The following is a 10,246-nucleotide window of genomic DNA, read 5'->3' as shown; positions in this document are numbered from 1 at the left end:
CAGAAACTGGTTGCAGCTAGAAGTTTTTGCTTTCTCTTCTCTACCTGTTGCAGGAGATTTTCTGGATTATAGATTTAAAAACAAAATCAAACAAAATCAAAAATGCCACTTCAGTGGTGTTGCATTACCCTAGAACAGCATTGAGGAAACTGCGGTCTCTTCTAAAACGTAAGCTGTGTATATTTAAATCTGTATATATCAGACTTGCTATCTCAATATTCTTCCCTTCTTTTCAAATAACTTCTGTGCTCCATTTGCAAGTAAAGTACTTAGAAATGAATTCATTTCCTGAGACTATGAAAATACACTAGGTATACACTACCTAGAAAACAGAAAGATTCTCCTCTCATATTTAAATGCCTTTATATTGATATATCTTCACTAGTATAAGGAGACCCTCACTGGCTGTGAATGTCTGTTCTTTGTTTCCCTACAAAATGTGCTACAGATATTTTTCCCTTTCCTACTTCCTGTACCTGTTATTACACACCAAGCTCTTGATGCAAACTGTAAGCAACAGCAGGTTTTCAGACTGGAAAGTTCGTAAGTCAGCTTGATAGAGAATTTTCAGTTACTGTTCTAGTGGTTTTCTTTGGTGTTTTTTTTTTTTTTTTTTTTCTCCTTTAAATAATATTTTTATTTTGTTCACTCATTATTTTGTTCAATCATACTCACTGTTCCTTCCTGGAAATATCAATCCAGGAAATGACAGATGTGACTCATTTACTTATTATTACTTATACTTATCGATTACTAGGCAACCTTTGCATGCTAACAACTTTAAATAGGGAACTAAAAACATCGTGACTATAAAAACACCTAGTACAGCTACTGAATATGTCTAGGTTTTATACTGAAGTGCAATGTACTTCAGTAATAGTCCTTTTTCATACTGGCATGAGTTTAAACACAGATTTGCTAGAATGAAGATTTTAGAATCTAACCAGAAACATCTCTTGCTGATCCAATGCCAATGTTAGATCATTGTTACTCTTTTTTATTATTATTTTTTTCATTTCTCAAAAAGCATTCCAATATTTCATAGATTCCATTTGATTCCTGTATTCTCTACATGAATCCTACTGTGCAGGAAAAATGACACTAATAAAATTATTTTTGAAATATTAGAAGCATTCCCTCGGGCTAGAGACCGAGGGGTGGACTTAACTATGGACGCTATTGCACAGGTTATTCATGACTGTGAAACATGTGCCATAATCAAACAAGCCAAAAGGATGAAACCACACTGGGGGGAAGGGCGATGGCTAAAGTATAAATACGGAGAGGCATGGCAGGTTGATTATATCACCATGCCACGATCTCGCAGTGGTAAATGTTATGTGCTTACTATGGTGGAGGCAACAACTGGGTGGCTTGAAACCTATGCAGTACCCCATGCTACCGCCCGAAATACCATATTAGGTCTTGAGAAACAAGTCCTGTGGCGACATGGTACCCCAGAAAGAATTGAGTCAGATAATGGGACTCATTTTAAAAATTCTCTTGTAAATACTTGGGCCAAAGATCATGGCATTGAGTGGATTTATCATATTCCCTACCATGCACCAGCCTCTGGTAAAATTGAACGATACAATGGGTTGTTAAAAACTATGCTGAAAGCAATGGGAGGCGGTACATTTAAACACTGGGAGAAGCATTTGGCAGAAGCCACCTGGTTAGTCAATACCAGAGGATCTATCAATCGTGATGGTCCTACCCAATCCAGCTCCCTACTTACTGTAGAAGGAGATAAAGTCCCTGTTGTACATGTAAAGAACATGTTGGGAAAAGCAGTTTGGGTTCTTCCAGCTTCTGGAAAGGGCAACCCACTCCGTGGTACTGTTTTTGCCCAGGGATCTGGGACCACTTGGTGGGTAATGCAAAAAAACGGGGATGTTCAATGTGTACCACAAGGAAACTTGATGCTGGGGGAGTGCAGTCGATAATTCTATGTATATGTATATAGACGTGTGTGTAATGCATTTTAATCATCTTTTTCGCTTATATATGTATATAAATTAAGCATGATGTAGTGATGTAGAATAAGGGGTGGAATGTCATGGTTTTATATTTTTTTTTGTTTTGGTTTGGTTCTCAGTATTCCGCATCAATACATCATGTAGTATACTGGGAGTTAAAGTGTTAATGCTCCAATTCCAGGCACCTATCCCTATACGTTACAGAAGTCATGGGATCTGGCCCTTCCGGGTGGGGAGGTCTCTTACTGCCTGGCAGTAGGTGCTGGAGGGTGCTTTCCTGGCCGTTCCAAGCTTTTCAGGTTTGAATCGGTATCGAGAACTCTCTCTCTCTCTCTCTCTCTCTCCTGTTTTATTTGATTTATTAGTCTCAATTTCAATCAGATTGTATTATATTGTGTTATCTTGCATTCCGATATCATAATTAGTAAAATAAGTTTTCCTCCATAGATTGTTGCCGCTGTTTTTTTTGGTTTTCCTCCCTTCCTTCCCATTTTGTGGGCTGGGAAGGGGAGGGCAGGGGGCCTACCGCCCCCTGTCACGGGTGTAGATTGATCTCGTTAACTCCGTGACACTGATTTGTCTTGTTATATGTCATTTTGTCTGTTCTTACAGTTCCTTGGATACTTCAACACATTTTTACTCCTGGCCTTTCTGTAAAAAAAAAAAAAAAAAAGGATGTGGGAACCATCACACTCCATCAGACCAGCGCTCCACTTAAAACATGATACTACACCTTGTTCAGAGTGCCATCCATAAAAACTCCAGAAGATTGTTGATGAAGACTGTACACATCTTCTCAACTACTAGAGTATGCCTGGACCTTAAAACTCACTAAGTGTTAGCTTTACTAGTCTTTGCTTTATGTCCAAAACTATACTACCCAGAGAGTGGTGATCAATGACTCAGTGTTCAGATGTAGATCAGTGACAGTGGTGTTCCCCCGGGGTCAGTGCTAGGATCTATACAAATGGCATCTGTTTGAACAGCTCTAGAGTTCAAATATGAGTACTGGGTATGTATACCACTACAATGCTGCACTGAAGTTGATATTTCTGGTCACCCTAAACTTGCATCGCAGTTCTTGCTTGGCCAAAAGGTAATATATATACCTTCAAAGAATGAAGCTGAAAATCAAATGAAGATAGTTTGTTCAGATACAAGGATCCATGTAATATTTCAAAAAGCAAATATATAGACAATATAGATCGTTTTGTCACTTACTGGTTTTCTTTTTCCTATGAACAAAAAACATTATTATTCTATGCTTTTTCTATGTAATAATTTTCAAAAGTTGTCACTATTACTCGGTCTATAACATATATTCAGTCTGGTCTATACAGTTCTGAAGTATTTTATTTTATACTATTATTGGTATAAACATAATGTGCCCTGCTAGTGAATTTAATATTAATTTCACTATTTTGTGTACTCACTTACAGTACTTCCTAGTTATCTTTAGAAGATTATTTCTTCAGAAACTTTGAAATGCACTTTTCTAACAGAAAATGGATTAGCAATTATGTAACATCAAATAATACAGTAGTAAACCTGCTTTCCATCCTGCTAAAATGATAATTTATGCAGTGTTCCGACTGTATGAATAGGCCTTAGAAGAGAGAGAAAGAAGGAGAGAGGAGGGAAAGAGAGCAGCCAAAGCCTATTCCAAACATCAGACAATAATTGCAGCTGCAGACAAGCACCTGATTTTTTTCCACAAAGGGAGAATAGTTTTGCCAGGAGCATTGCAATGGCCATTTGGCATTTCAGTTGTTGGTCCTGCAGCATATAATCACAGGGTATATTTAAATTCTTGAGCAATTGCAAGTCTACTAAAAACATCATGTTCTGACACCCATCAAGCTGAAGGAATGACAAGTAAAAAATACATACGAATATAAATTGTGTTCTTCCCGAGGGTGCTTTTTGTAATAAAAAAATGATTGAGCTTGCATCTGAGTGAGGTTTTTCATTCTTCTTTGTTGGATTCCTGGAATCACTTGGTAGCAATAACATAGTGTAATTATTTTATGAAGTTACTTTGAGTATTTAGCTTAATGATGACTACTTATGTACTCTAGGCAGACAGAGAAATTTTCTGCTGCTCCAGTACAAGAGTAACTGTTCTTTTGAGAAGTGCATGCCATTTCTCTCAACATGTCAAAGAGTTTCAGGGACAGATGTGATGGATTTGGAAATCACAGCTGTATTTTCCTGTTCCTTTGAAAAATACCACTACTGAGAGCAATAACCTCTTCTTCCTTCATGGGGTGACATTCCCAGAAGAAATATATTTTGTGCAACAGTTTCATAGAAAAGAGTCACTGAGTGGCCAAGACATGGAATAAAATATATAAAATACCAGTGTGGTGTTGACATAGCAGCAGTTAAACTCCATCTTACCTCTATTATTGTGTTCTGGTTGAAAGGTCATCTTCAGGATGAAATTCTGAAAAATTCTCCTTTGTCAACAATACTCTTCTTATCATACAAGCGTTTTCTGTTTGGGAATCTCAAATAGGTGGCACAGTACAAGCAGAATGTTGAGGGATAGAATAAAAAACATATTTTGAAGCTACTGAATCAGTAACATCCATTCCTCTGTAATCTGAAAAATGAGTATTCTCTTTCTTGTGGAAATACCTTCCCTGAAACATATTTTTCTTGGATCCATCTTAGTAGTGGGACAGAGAAAATTTGAAATTCATTCCTTAAGAATATTCTTTATTTCAATACTTTAAAAAGCACTGAATAAAGCAAAGCCATGCTGCACGTCAGTCTCCTATTTGTAACCATGTGGAAGCAGTTGAGTAGCAATGCTGGGAGCAGCCTAAACTCTGTAATGTATTAATTCTCAGGATGAGTATGTCACGTGTACATAGATGTAATAATATGAGTATATCTGCCCAGTATTTTATTGGGTATAGGATCTATAGTTCACAATGTTATATTTTAATTCCTTACTCAGATTGTTGAAAAGTGTGTCTAGATAAAATAATGACTTAAAAATAAATGCTCTGTATTTGGATTTGAACACTCATTTCAACAACACACAAACTCTCTGCCCCACCTGCAAACTGGATTCAACATTCCAGTCATTTAACTGAATTTGTAAGCAAATATACAGCTAAAATAATGTCTCCATATTAAACTACAGCTGCAAGCATTATGAGAATATTGGCATCAAAGCATGCCATAATAGTGACTCAAGACCATTCACTGTAATATTCTACTTAAAAGGCAAGCAGATAGAAGTGCCCAGCCTCAACTACACACTTTAAGATTTGTGTAATGAGAGGAGTTTTTGAAGGCTCAAAGGATTTGGGGATTAATTAAAGTGTGAATAAAAGAAGACACATCTTATGTCCTGAAGTGCATACAAGGTAGAGTTTGAGAGCAGTCACAAATATCACAGATTAAGACTGAGTCTAGGTTTTAAGCTTGACTACAGTAAGAGAAGTGTTATTTCAGTGTATCAGCTAGAAAATCTATACAAACAAGGCTTCAGTTGAGGCAGAAAAGGAATTTAAATCTACTTCCCTGATATATATACATATATATAAAAGAATACTGAAAGGAAGAGGACACTAAATGCAAGAAGACACATATATTCACACAATTCTGAGGAGGAAGTGGGAAATGAAAGCCCACATGAAGATATGCCCTGAAATTAATCTTCAAGCAAAAATCTGTGGTGACTGCTGATCTGACATAGTTTATTCCCCATCTCTAGCTGTTAAGTTTACAAATCTCAGCTGGGCCCATTTGGTATTTATCCTTTCTCTAGGGAGAGAAGGGAAAAAACAGTGTACAGGCTTCCCAGTCTTCGAAAGCCCAAAATAATAGCTGTTACACTTCACATTGGCTGACCTTTGCAAGTGAGGACATCCCTCCAACTGGCTCAACTATTTTCTCAGTAGAGATATCAGTGTGCTGCACATACTTCATGTTACTGGAGGAAACTTCAGGCATATCTTAATAACCAGGACTCCAGTGAAAGCAGCTTTCATTTTCATGAGAAGATTCCTTCCAAACTGCACCTGGCAAATTAAGATGATAAGTGAGGTTAGATTGTACGACACTGCTAAGCTTAAAAGATAGTATTACTTCATCGAGTAAACATGTTTTATTGCAGTAATGTTTCAAATATGATGCCCTAATGTGCCCTAAAAGCACTCAAAAATAATTACTTCAAGAATGAAAACACAAGAAAAACTGTTCTTTATAGTAAGTGCTGTAGAATTTATGACCAAGATTTTCACTGCATGTGGTGTAGCCATTTTCTGTGAGCTTCATAATTGTGACAACAAATGTGGCTTAAAAACTAAAATGGGTTTCTGTCATGACAACATGGAACCTCTGGTTGCTTAAGACCTCCTCTCTCCTTGATAGTGTCAGCCAGTATAGTAAAGACTGGGATCAAATTCAGTAAGGCTAAGAGAGAAAACTGCATTTGTAAAAGTGAAATTAGAATCAAAAGAGAAGTTTTTACTCCAAAATTCTCCTTTGCCTCAGCTATTTCAAAGAAAAAGGAAGGCAAACGAAAGGAGAATTGTACTTCTGTGCATGAGTCAGAAGATCTTAATATTTGAGCTTTAATTTTCCAAGAAAACAAAACTCTGAGACTTTCTGGAGCCCATAAGCTTGTAGATGGATTTCAATGGGGGGGATGCTTTAGTGGTAGGTTATATTTGAGGTCCCAATCTACACCAGTTTAGAAGAGGCCTGGGAGCTTCATCTACATGTGTGTGTAATATACCTGAATTCTAAATGGGAGGAGAATGAATTGAAGCCTCATGAAACTGGGAGTTTTTCTTGTCAATTTTATGTAGTTACTAATCAGAAGAATAAGTCTAGTTTGCAGCTGCCATATGGTCGCCACATACATTTTCAAGTCCTGACAGCAACTGGTGTAACACTCAAATTTATTTTTGTCCAAGGCCCTGTTCTGCGATTGAGATTTTAGAGACCAGAACTACGGATCAGTCAATTTTTTCTGTTCCAAGAATAGTGGAAGCTGAGAGCATGCAGTTTTGTTATTTTGGAGGTACAGCTGAAAGTTTTGTGGGAAATCTGTGCTTACACTATGACATGCCAGTATTATGCATATTAGAAATACAACTTTAATATTGTTCAGGAAATACTGTAAGAGGCCAGAAAACAAACAGCAGCCATTCCCCACAGTCAGCCATTTCATTAACTTTCTGATACTGTTATAGATGTTTTGCCTTAAGTCGGAGAGAAGGGAATCTGAGCACCCCTCCCACAGGAAAACCTACAGTGCAGCATAATGGGAAAGGAAATCTCTGCAAACTCTGTTAGAGGGTTCTTAACAGTCATTCCAAATGGGAAGCGAAGAAGGCAAGGTCTGCCTTTTTGTAAAGGGAACAACAAATTCCAGTGGAATCTGACTGCAGTCAGAGTGATTCCAGGCAATCAATTGCAGAACAAGCCACTCAGCCAAGGAGATATCTAACAGACTTTTGCACAAATTTCAGGGGAGAAGGCCCAGAAGTAAAACACATACTACTATTATGAGTCTTTGTAATCTTTAAAGGTTAAATGACTTCAAGAATACTATGCCACAAAACAAAACAAATCATAAGAGAGAAATTCCTTCTGATTGTTAGGAAATCTGAACAGTATTGCCAATTCAAATTCTTTAAAGCACATTTTTTTGAAAAAATTCATATGATACAACTCATTGGACAATGCCCTGCACAGAGTAAGCTGCTATTTAGCTTCTAATATTGGAGAAGAGGAAACACTATAACAAGAGCAGCTATAGCATTGCAGGTGTAAATTTTAGCGAAATAACTAAACCTTTGTGGATCTGTTATGCACAAAAACAAAATTTATTTTCTGGATTAAAAACCTGGAGAGGTGTGTAGATTCTGAAGACCTGTTACAGTTTCAGATTCACATGATGCCTGTGCACTGAAGATATTTCACTGTTAAGGAGCGGAATGCATAATGTTCATAACCAATCATGATTTCATCTGTATCAAGCAGGATGAAATTAATGTCTTTGAGTGAAATAATGGAATAAAAATGAAATAAAATGAAGTGAGTGAATACTTCCGGAATGAAATGAAAGATAATACAGTGTGACAGGCAGCTTGAAAACAAAAAGAAAACCTAAAAAGGCATATTAGAAAGGGTTTAAATGAGAAATGTGCAAAAAAGTGAAATGGAATATATTCTTCAGAAGGAAAAGGCTATTTGTTGAATCTTGTAGACTTTAAGGCTTTTTCAGCTAGCATCATAATATTCTTCTTTGTGTCTGTAATATAGAGATGAGGAATTCTGGCACTAATCAGAGCTCTTTGGAGCTTTAGCAAACAGCAACAGCTCCAAATAATAACAAAATACTCATGTGGCAGAACTACTGTTGTTGGATGACTAGACTTTAATTGAGAAGACAGTAAATATTTTTCCTAACCCTTTCTTTATTCTTTCTTTTGTAAATAAAATGAATGGTATTACCGATGTGAGTATATTAAAATAGCTGTGCTGAAAGCTTTTATAGCCAAATTCACATCACAGACATGAAGTTTAGGAGTTGCTTGAATCATTGTGAGAGAAAAAGCTAAATGGAAACTGTGTTTATTGTAATCAGTGAAATAGCTGGAATTGATGCAGGTACTCTTTAATGAGTGAGAAAGGAGATGAAGACAAAAAGGTGTAGTATAAACAAAGTATGTACAGAGGAAAGGAAAATTGTCTAAAGTATGAAAATGTTTCACAGAAAGAAAATTGTATTAAGTAATGAAACAGGCAACTTTCTGAAAACAAAAAAGCGAGGAGCTCTATAAGAAACAAAATCAGAAGGTAGAGCCTGTTAGACAGCAAATAAAATCAATCTTTAAAAATGATTTAGATGTTCATCTTTCAAAAGAGGACACTGAAATTGAATGAATTGGACATAGAGTACACTGCTAATCAATTGAAGAAAAAAAATGAGGATAACTAAAGTAATAATAGAGATTATTTAAAAATAAAAGACAATCAAATGTGTTTGCAAATAAAGAAAATGATAAAAACTTAAAAAAAGGTTCAATTCTTTATTCCTGTAGCTTATTATTAAAAATAAAAGAAACAAAGCAAGCATGTTTTACGGAACTGTTATCCAAAAAAATATTTTCAGTAGGTAAATGTAAAACTTGTACAAACCAAAACCTATTGATGGTATCTGAAGCACACCGACTAAGTATGAAATGTGTTACTCAAAGAACTGTTTTTCAGTACGATATTTGATTTCATGGAACATGGAACATTAAAATGCAATATTCAAGCACCCTCATTTGAAAGAATGTAATTGAGATATGATCTAGCATTTCTGTGACAGTTATTAATACATAAGAGGATCATAAAAACAGTGCTGATATTCTGCATCAGAATAAATCCAGTCAGTTCGAGAAGAATAGAACTAGAACAAGTATAAAGTAATGATTTCTCTGCATGGGTATGATAGTATGGATTCATTTACTGGCATAATAATGCTGCTTTATTCTTAGTTACTTTCCTAACTGTGTTTCTGTTTCATTTGGTTATAGATTTTATTTATTAATTTATAATTTTCTGTTGTACCACAGCCAATCAGTGAGTAGACAGTTTTCAGAGAATTTAATTTGATATTGTCTCCCTCTGCTCAGCTCTTGTGAGGCGCCATCTGCAGTACTGCATCCAGGCCTGGAGCCCCCAGTACAGGAAGGACATGGAGCTCTTGGAGCAGGTCCAGAGGAGGGCCACTAAGATGATCAGAGGGCTGGAGCATCTCTACTATGAGGAAAGGTTGAGGGAACTGGGCTTGTTTAGCTTGGAGAAGAGAAGGCTCTGGGGAAGCCTCATTGTGGCCTTCCAGTACTTGAAGGGAGCATATAAACAGGATGGGGAACAGCTGTTTACAGGTGTGGATAATGATAGGACAGGGGGGAATGGTTTTAACCGAGACAGGGGAGCTTTAGGTTAGGTATTTGCAGGATGTTTTTCACTTAGAGGGTGGTGACGCATTGAAACAGGTTGCCCAAGGAGGTTGTGGATGCCCCATCCCTGGAGGCATTCAAGGCCAGGCTGGATGTGGCTCTGGGCAGCCTCGTCTGGTGGTTGGTGACCCTGCACATAACAGGGGGTTGAAACTAGATGATTGTTGTGGTCCTTTTCAACACAGGTCATTCTATGATTCTACGATATGATTATATTTCTCTTTTTTGAATATCCTAAGGAAGAACTGGACAATGCCTAATAATAATATTAATAATAATTATACA

This window comes from Meleagris gallopavo, chromosome Z, assembly GCF_905368555.1.
Source record: "Meleagris gallopavo chromosome Z, MGAL_WU_HG_1.1, whole genome shotgun sequence".
Classification (NCBI taxonomy): domain Eukaryota; kingdom Metazoa; phylum Chordata; class Aves; order Galliformes; family Phasianidae; genus Meleagris; species Meleagris gallopavo.
Note: the sequence above shows the minus strand (reverse complement) of the source record.